Raw genomic sequence first — 10,504 nt, forward strand, 5'->3', positions numbered from 1 at the left:
AATTGACTTACATTTTAGACACAATACTGACTGTTTTTGCTCATTTTTGCAAATGAAAATCGTTCCAATCAAAGTCACAGCAGAACTGTAGTGTGTCTCCGAGTAACACCGCGGTGTTTCGTTACTGAATGAATCCACGTTTTTGAACGAATCAATTGAGTCAATGATTCAGTGGCCCATTCATAAAGATAGTCACTTGCCTCGTTTCTGATTGAATCAGCCGTTTGAACGAATAGGTTGAATGAATTAGGGCTGCACGAGAACAAGCTATGCAATATCGCGTTCATAATCGCAGATGAATCGCATTCGATTATGAACGCGATATTGCGTAGCTTGTCAGCGAACTACGGCTCTGTGTAGTAAATGCCGCTCCATCTGAAAGCATGTGATGGAGATTTACTACTAATCACAGAACCGGCTTTACTGACGAGATGCGCATGACAATCGCATGCGATTTATTGTGCAGCCAAAGAATTAATGACTAAAGGACTCACTCATTAAAACAGTCATTTGCCGCCACCTACTGGTGGTTTGATTATATTTAAAAGTATCATTGCATTTTTCCCAACATTTATTTGTAGGTTTAAAAAAAATATGTAAAACATTAATCTTATAAAATTATTTATTCATTTTGAAATTTTGTGGTGTAAATGCATTTATGGCACCTCAGCTTCATCAAACAGTCTGTTTAAATACATCTAATGCCACTTCAGATGCAGCTTCTGTTTCCTCTGCAGTGAAAAGATGGATATTTTGAGAGTTGTTTAAGTGAGAGAACATCTGTAACTTAGTCCAGATTTGGGGAGTTGTAATGTTTAATAATTTCTTTTATTATGTAAATAATTTTTTTGCATTGAAATTTGCATAGATTTTTGTTTGAATATTCTGTCAATTATAGTTCTTAGAGAGAAAATCGGAATTGGTACAAATCAGTATCGGCAGGTCACAAAAAAAATCTGAATCGGCCAAGAACATTGCAATCGGTGCATCTCTAATTTTTTATGAAACCTGAGCGGTTTCTGTCCCTCCGTTAAAAGTTCAGGTAACCAAAACTTACAAGAACCAAAATGCAGTTTTAAAATGTAATATAAAAACATGTGATATAAATCACTTAAAAAAATTATCCTTTTATTTACATCTCAACAATGATCAACACACATACATTGAACATCACTTTTGGTGAATACAGAAGCTCAAAATGTGTGTGATACGTGGGAATCAATGAGGTTTGTTGTCACTCGTGACACATGCACAAGCATCCATATTTACCATGAAACCTGAGCGGTTTCTGTACCTCCGTTAAAAGTTCAGGTAACCAAAACTTACAAGAACCAAAATGCAGTTTTTAAATGTAATATAAAAACATGTGATATAAATCACTTAAAAAAATTATCCTTTTATTTACATCTCAACAATGATCAACACACATACATTGAACATCACTTTTGGTGAATACAGAAGCTCAAAATGTGTGTGATACGTGGGAATCAATGAGGTTTGTTGTCACTCGTGACACATGCACAAGCATCCATATTTACCATATGTGATGCGCTTTATGTATGTGCGTTTATATATTTAATCCACAAGAATTGGATTAAACCGCTTGATTCATATGGATTTTACAATGCCCTTGTGACCTTTTTGTATCTTCTAAGTTTTAGTTACCTAGACTTTCAGTGAAGGGACAAAACATGTTTTATTAAAAATATCTTAATTTGTGTTTCAAAGATTAACCAAAGTGTTATGGGTTTGAAAGGACATGATGGTGAATAAAATCATTTTCATTTTTGGGTGAACAATCCCTTTAAGATGATATTCCTGGATTTATCCCTGAAATGACTGTCCCTGCTTTGGATAAACACATCTGTCAAATGGATATCAATTGTACCTTAATGCCTTTAAAAATATCTTTCTTTGCCTAAGATTTAAAGTGCCTGACAATAGGACCCTGAATCTGGACAATACTCTGTTGTGTAAGACTTTAATATGAATACAGTTAGATTGAATCTCCACACCAGAATACTGAATGCAGTCTCTTTACCAGATCCTGTCAATAGACATCTGTTTTGTCTGTTATCCAAAACTGTCAGCAGAGTTTGTATTTTGTATTGTACCCAAAACCGTATTAACTAAAATTTTCCTATCAGCCTGAGAGGTTGACAGAAGAATGACATGAAATAGCCAAAAGCATGAGATGAAGTGATGATAAAAAATGACCAAGGTTTATGTAATAATCTAAAGGCTGGAATATACTACAAGACTTTTGTCCCAATTTCCCCCCCGATTTACAGTCTGCAGAAGTGGATGCTAGTTGCAGAAAGTCAGAGCCAGCCTGCAGATTTGAGTTGACAGATTTCAAAGGAAATCGCATAGTGTATGTGACTGTTTACAAAGTTGGTCAGTGTATGATCCCTAGCATTCAGATTTTAAAAGTTGTGTAGTGTATTCCAGCCTTTAGTTGCCTATGTTTCAATGCTCAGACTTTATCTCAACTTCATCCCTTCTGTACTTTGATCAGCACAAATCCAACAAGTTTTATACCAATCTAAAAGCAATGGAAAATGACTACTGCACCACATTATCCTGTGACATCAAAATCCTTGAAATGGAGACATTCTCTTATCTCTCATTTGTGAAGACCCTTAAAACCACACGAACATAGATAAAACAGCAATAAAAATCACTACAATAGCAAGTAAAATAAGTAAAATGCTAAGTAATATAGAATTTAATAAATTATAGGTTGCTATTAAGAATCCTTAGATGCATCAATACTTAAAATGGAACGCTCTATGTATCTTTCTGTATTGTACCATGAGCTGTTGTTTTAAGTGATAAGATTGCTGACATTTTAGGTATAAAAGAAGTAGCGTGGCACAGTGTTATAGGAAAAATAATGTACAATCCGTTTCTCTAATAACTACGTTTTACAGGGATACAAATCAGCTAGTGTCCACTAGTGCTACTTTATTGAAGTTTACTTGAGTTGTTATTCCTGCTAACCAAAGACCAAGTCAATCAGGTGTAAGGCATAGATTCAAAGCACAGGGGAAAGATGGGATCAGTGCAATGTTCTATTTCTTTTGTATATTGAATCAGTTTGTGAAATTAATTCTGTTACTGATTACTTCTGTATTGCAATTGACAAATCTTGCATTTGCATTTTAGACAATGTCCAACCCTGGAGGAATCTCTGTTCACGTTTGTGGTGACATAAATCTCTGTCTTTCTGCTCTCGGCTTTGTGCAAGTTAGATTCCAGTAGTTTGCATTATCCTTGCTACAATCATTTTGCAAGCAGATGAAACAGAACCGGTGATAGCATGGTGTGCATGTTACAAACTTGCATCCTTCTTCATGCATAATCAGATTATGACACTTGGGACAGGCTCTGAACATTGGACAACCAAGCACTTTGCTCTTTGGATCTGAGACCACTTCACAGGTTAGCAGTGTGGAGACAAGGGGGCACAGCTTGTTGGTGCAGGCAGCAGAAGTGCAGGGGTAAAGGCAGGAGCCACAGAGGAGCTGAGTGGTTGGGCATCGAGTGCACTGAAGCAGTTTATCAGTAGTACCTTTTATATATGCAGGTTTAAGTGCAGAGAAACAAACCGGGCACTTTGGAAAAATGTAAGATATGGGTGGAAATTAATAAAGATTTACAACTTCATGACACTATGTTGAGTCTGGTTCAGATTAAGTTGATGACAATGCAATGAAGTTAATATGCAGTGCTTACTATGTTTGTGGGATCTAGATTGTTTCCATCTTCCTGAGATCCAGAAGTATACTTAAAAAATAAACATGTTTTTAGCTGATCAGAACTTTATTGTAATAAAAATGCATTATATTCCTGCAAAAGTTTATAAACAAAAGGTCAATATACATATTTCATAATATTTAAACATCCATTTAGACTCGAGGTTTAAATGTAAATAGTGAGTTTTGCTACTGTAGATGTTGATGTTGGATTAGCTCTTATGTTTATATAAAGCATAAATACTTCATCTAAGAACCTGAGAGGTAACCTGTCAAACAGGTTTTCTTGCAGAGGGCATGCCTGTACTGAAAAGTCAAACATTTATTTCTGTATGAAAAAATCTTTACTCACACAATTAAATATTTGAAAACAAGTGGTACATTTTTAAGATTTAAAGCTACTAGCTTGAAGCCACTAGACATTAATTTCCAAAAACATAAAAAATACAAAACAATAAAAAGCTAATGTAACGAATCATTAACAACAGACATTATTTTGTAGGCACCCAAAGCTAAGTATTTAGCCTGCCACTATGCACACAGTGTGGGGAACACATATGTAATAAAATTCATCCTCTTATGCACCAGTCCATCGAGCGTCACCCACCCCTGTAAACACGCTGATATATGTGTGGAAGAGACTATAAATCTGGTTCTAATCCCGTCTTGAGCTGAAACCCCATTATGTCTGATGGTCCTTATGTGATTTTGACCTCTGAATCATGAATAGGATACTGTGTGTGTGTGCGTCAGCACTCTTGTAAGTGTACTGTATGTGCATGCATATTGTATGCTTGTTTGTTTCTGTCTGTTCAGTTCTGCCTTTTAGATTTCATAACATCAGTCAAGACTTTCTGACCCTGCATAGACAGCAATGGAACTACCACCTTCAAGGCCCAGAAAGGTAGTAAGGACATTGTTAGAATAGTCCATGTGACATCAGTGGTTCAACCTTAATTTTATGAAGCTACGAGAATACTTTTTGTGCACAAAGAAAACAAAAATAATGACTTTATTCAACAATTTCTTCTCTTCCGTGTTCATTGTCTGTATATTCTGGTTCGAATACGTAAGGCTTGGCAAAACAATTGCAAGTCATCCTCTCTGTCGAAATCTGCATACATGTTTACGAAGACTTTTATGTACAGTGTGAGTCTTCTTCTGCTTATAAGAAGACACAAGGCGCAGCGTATTCGGGTTCTAAGTCAGAACTCTGGCTCCTGTGTCAGCAGGACCACCTGCATGCGTTGAGGTACTCTCGTGATCGCACATCAAAGACTGACACGGAAGAGAAGAAATTGATGAATCAAACTTTAAAGTTTTTTTTTTCTTTGCACACAAAAAGTATTCTCGTAGCTTCATAAAATTAAGGTTGAACCACTGATGTCACATGAACTATTTTAACGATTACCTTACTACCTTTCTGGGCCTTGAACGTGGTAGTTGCATTGCTGTCTATGGATCAGAAACCTCTTGGATTTCATCAAAAATAGCCGGAAAGTGGTGGTAGTTGCATTGCTGTCTATGGATCAGAAACCTCTTGGATTTCATCAAAAATATCTTAATTTGTGTTTCGAAGATGAATGAAGGTCTTATGGGTTTGGAACAACACGAGGGTGAGTAATTAATGGCAGAATTTTCATTTTTGGGTGAACTATCCCTTTAAGTTACATACAGAGAATATAGTTGCGTATGTCACAAAAGAAAGTGAGAATTTGTGCTGGATGTAATCATTGTCTATAAATAGTTGGTTTATTTAACAGTTAACATTAGTCACCTTATCTCTATGGCTCTGCTGATGAGCCCTGAACTGCTCAGGGTTTGTGAACATCTGTTGGCAGAATGGGCAGACTGACTCTGGGAGGGTGTTCCACGGTACCCGTCTGACTGAATCAGGAGAGTTCAGTTGTTCTTCCAGGTGATCTGCCTTTATCCAGTGCTTCTGCTTATCTGTATGCACCATGTTAATAACCGACGGTCTGTCGTTTCTCACCACCGCTGCATCGCTATGAGATCCAGAACCAGATTCTGATCTGGATCCGCAATCTGATTGTAAAGCAGCTTTTGGTTTAGTAGCACAGGACCTTAGAGGTGCGTTACCTTTCTCTAACTTCTGTCGCACCTCTGAGGTGTAGTCGTATTGAGGCCTCTCCTCCTTACCTGAGACTGAGGTGTGTGTGTCTCTTGGGAAAGAAAATGCTGTAACTCTATTCCTGTTCTCGTTGCTTTGATCTCCTGCCTCATTCCTTAGGTTATTCTTCATAGTCCCAGAGTCGTCCTGTTTCCCCTCTGCATTAAACCTGACCAGCCCTGCGCTCCAGCTTTCTAATGGAGGTACGGACAGCTGCTGAATGCAGTGGTAGAGAGATGGGTAGTCCACATATTTAAACTTGGGAACCTTTTCCTTAGGACTGGTGGGCCTGTAGTCTGGTGCCTTTGTCAATGAGCAGGATCCCAGCCAACCGTTGAGCGGAGGCACAGAAAGCTGTTGGATGCACTGGTGCAGAGAAGGGAAATCCACATACTGGAAACGAGGCACCTTGCGAGGGATATCACAGAGATTGTCTTTTCTCACACGCATTTGTGTCGAGGTCTCAGGGTCACCCTGCGCCTTCCTGACCGCTCTATCCTCTGTGTTGCACTCTGCTGAGGCAGAGCGCTTGGCATTGCCACCTCCATCTGAAGGCAAGTGCCTCCTGTCCTCCATCCCTCTGTCTGCACAATGGTGCTTACGTCTCCTGTGGCTATAAAGAGACACAAAATCAGTAAAATCAGATCTGTAAGTTAGGACTAGTTTTGATTGTGATTATTTTTTAAAGAATATTTCGGATTGAGCATTTATGGCATAAAGGTGCAGTCACAGTGAAATTTCAGCGAAAAAAGGTCCATTGTCTATTGCCAATAGTGTAGTCATACATATACACACACAGAAGTCACTTTCAAACCAATAAGTTTTCTGTTGGTTTTGGTGGATTTTGCCTGAAAATTTCTCCTAAAGTAAATGTGACCACACCTTAATGTTAATTACCACAAAAAATGGGGAAGTCGTGGCCTAATGGTTAGAGAGTCGGACTCATAACCCAAAGGTTGTGGATTCGAGTACTCAAAATGATTTAGACTCGTCCCCGGTTTTCTTACTAAAAAAAATGGCTGCCCACTGCTCCGGGTGTGTGTTCACGGTGTGCGTGTGTTCACTGCTGTGTGTGTGCACTTTGGATGAAATGATTTAGACTCATCCCCGGATTTCTTACTAAGAAAAACTAAAATTTACATTTTAGTATTTACAAAGGAAATAAATGAGGCCAATTTTTAAAAGCAGAAATGTAACACTTGTTGGCAGATGTACATCTCCAGATGTACACAACATGTAACGCTTATAATTTTATAAAAACACTTACATTAATTATTGTGTTAAAACAGTTTTACAGTTGCTTTAGGGCTTTATGATTTATTACTTTATGTAGTAATAGCAACAAAGTTGTAAAACTGGAGACAATTTTACAAGGTTAGTAAATTCTGTGTATTTACATTTTATGGCTGTACTATTGAAACAGTGGGTATTTTAACGTTTCAGTGATTGACCCCATTCATTTCCATTGTACTGTAAATGCCTTACTGTAATCTAGATTTTTTTATTTTTTAAGAAAAAAAGGAAACACCACATTTTATTTTTATATTCATATTATTATTTTGTGGTAATCAACATTATGCCACAACAAGTGCTGTTGATTGAGCTTAACTTTTATTGAACCCAGAATACCTTTAGAAACATATTTTGTTCACTGAGCAACTCAGCAAGAATCAACGTCAATGTTTCTTTTGTGATAAATAACCCAGTTATGGTTCAACAAAACTGTAATTCAATCTCTAAACATTCTGGGGCAAACAAATAATTACAGATGTGGGTTGATGCTTATAACATAGATTAAACAGAAAGGCATTCATTAGGCATTCATGTTTCGATATGTGAAACAGGCTTCCACATGTATACTGGGACCAGATCCTTTAAAAGAATACAACTCACCCTCACTGCACTCCTTGGATGTCACACCCTGCTCTCCTTGAGGGGGTGTAGATTTCACACTGTGTGGGTGGGTGGATGGCTGGGTGGGTTTGCTCTCCACAGGCCAGGCTGGGAAAATGATAATAACAACAAGATAAAAAAAAAACCTCTGAGATGGCAGGAGATGTGTACACATAACTGTGTGAGCACTAGAGAAAGTGTCTATGTGGGCGTTTGTGAGGGGAGAGATGGTCTGAGTTGCTCCTGTAGCCCTGTGCCATGGGTATAAATAGCTCTGCAGGTATGGAGTAAAAGAGAAAAGTAGGTCAGCTTCAGACTGATCGCCTTCTCCAGGGGGCCCAAAACAAAATATCTGTCACACACATGCGCGCGCGCACACACACACACACACACACACACACAACACTACAATCTTCTCTTTCTGTATTCACTGTGGTCAAAACCAAGAACACCCAATACTGCCACACAAAAGCCTAGGAGCAGCCCAGCCCACCCTGACTTCAGATCACTACACACACTTACTGAAATTGACACTGGCTCACTCCCCATGTGTAATCAACAGGTGAAGAGATGTAGTTTACCACCTGGTCAGCCCACAGGCTATACATAAATGGAAGATTCACCAGTATCTCACAACAACACCCCAAGCGTTGTCTATAAATTAATTATTATTATTATTATTTATTATTATTATAAAAGCACACACACACAAAATTGCTCGAATATTAGGAGAAAAGATTAACATCCCAGTCGAGCCTGTGTTGAGAGAAAAAGCTCATGCTGTGCTCAGATGTGAAGTAAATATTTCCTGTTTATTGAGGGCTATGGTCAGTATAGAGACTGCAGGGCTTATTGTAGGTTTCAGACACAAAAATGTATATATATATATATATATATATATATATAGTTTAAAAAAATACCTATTTACTGAGTTTGCATGATATGTGTCAAACTAGAAATGTGTCATGACAAAACTTTTGATACCTTGTTGCCATTTAAAACAGCAAATTGGTTAAATGTAACATTTCTTTCTTCTCTTTTTTTCTTTTCTATTTCTAAAAGCCACCGAGCATTGCCTGGCACAGAGAGAGAAACACACACTGTAGAACCCGCCCTGGAATCGTGCCGGGCGTGGGGGATAATAACGCCCTGGAATCGTGCCGGGCGTGGGGGATAATAACCGTGCTCCACATTCACACTCGCTGTGTTGTTCATGAGGAATTGGGTCACGCGCCGTGGCCTACATTTTTAAGGTTTGTTGTCTTCGTTTTTTTCCCCTCCCCACATTTATTTGGGCTGGCCCTGCCCTCGTTGCCTGAGCAGTGCACGGGGGGTTGGGGAAGAGCGGAACAGTTTGAAGCTTAGAGCCCGAGCGCTGCAAAGCAGTAAGATGCAGACAAACAGAGCATTCACACGCGCCTGACAGCAGAAATGTGCGCGTGCTGACACAACGGGCTAATACAGAAAGATGCGTCTGTCTGTAAACATACTCATCTGATTTCTTATTAAGCCCCGCAAAATATTACACTTGTCATGGATAGCACAATAGAAATTAAGCTCATATAGAAAACTGTTGTCACAAACCTGCATTGAGTAATACGAGGTGACGTCAATAATTCAGATATGAACAAATATCAGGTTGAATGTATAAGACATCATTTACACATTTCATGTTTCCAGAGGTTTACCTTATATTACCGTAGCAGTCCGTGGCGGTCCGTGAAGTGCATGTCAAGTGAGTTCTCCGTCGATTTAATCTCAATTGTGTTCGTCTTGTTTCAGAGAAAGAGCTTCATCATCAACACATTATTTAAAATAAAACATAAGGAAATTATTTCTCTCTGGTCAAATTAAGGCGTTTGCTTTCTTGAAGGACCATTTAAACTTATTCAGTTTTAAAACAGTGAGCAAGAGGGCACGATATTATTTAGCCTGTGTTAGTATCAGCAACACTTTACCAGAAACAGTTCGTTAATGTGTAAAATGTGGTTTGGCTCTAGGAGCCGCTATTCGGATTATGATAGAGGGAGACGAAAGCCAATCATAGTTCGGTCACGCTTCATGACACACCCATGGACTCCGCCTCACGCACGTATCTTTGTCCAATCAACGAGCTGCTTTTTGATGAATGGGCGGAGCTACCATGTCCTAGTTCTAGGCGAATTATAATTCAACTCAGACTCCGTTTACTCGAGTCACCCGAGCGCGAGTTGACACCCAATCCTCCGCACGTCTTCATCAATCAGTCATATTAGCCCTGACATATGCACGCAAAACAGAGATGTCTTTCCTTCTTTTAAAATCGCACGGATATACAACTCGTTCAAATGTTTAAAATAATAATAATAATACATCAAGGCAAAATTAACTAGGACCTTTTGTCTCTTGTGTGTTGACATTATTTTGCCCATAATGTCAACACACAACTCTCGCTCAGTGTAGGAGAAACTTCCATGTTTGTAGTTTATATTTGTTACTCGGATGTGCAGGAAGAATACTTTGTGTTGACACATTATCTAAAAATAGGAAATCCTATGACCTTTTTTGCTGTTGATAAAATGATTTTTCTTTACAGTTTTTATGTTCCAACAGTGGAGTGGTACATCAGCTACTTGTGTCATTTAAATTTCATAATTCTAGTAAGGTTACTATGTAGATCAAGGGTTCACTTACTTATATGGAGCTAAATGAGCACATGGATAGACTAAATACTAAGAAAGAA

At 38.4% G+C, this 10,504-nt stretch overlaps 1 pseudogene; it reads right to left on the reverse strand.

The window, feature by feature from the left end:
• Positions 1 to 5,391: 5,391 nt before the first annotated feature.
• LOC107661203 (uncharacterized) lies at positions 5,392 to 9,606 on the reverse strand (annotated as a pseudogene).
• Between the last annotated feature and the right edge of the window lie 898 nt (positions 9,607 to 10,504).

Source organism: Sinocyclocheilus anshuiensis, unplaced genomic scaffold (assembly GCF_001515605.1).
Source record: "Sinocyclocheilus anshuiensis isolate Anshui unplaced genomic scaffold, SAMN03320099.WGS_v1.1 scaffold1365, whole genome shotgun sequence".
In the NCBI taxonomy this organism is placed as follows: domain Eukaryota; kingdom Metazoa; phylum Chordata; class Actinopteri; order Cypriniformes; family Cyprinidae; genus Sinocyclocheilus; species Sinocyclocheilus anshuiensis.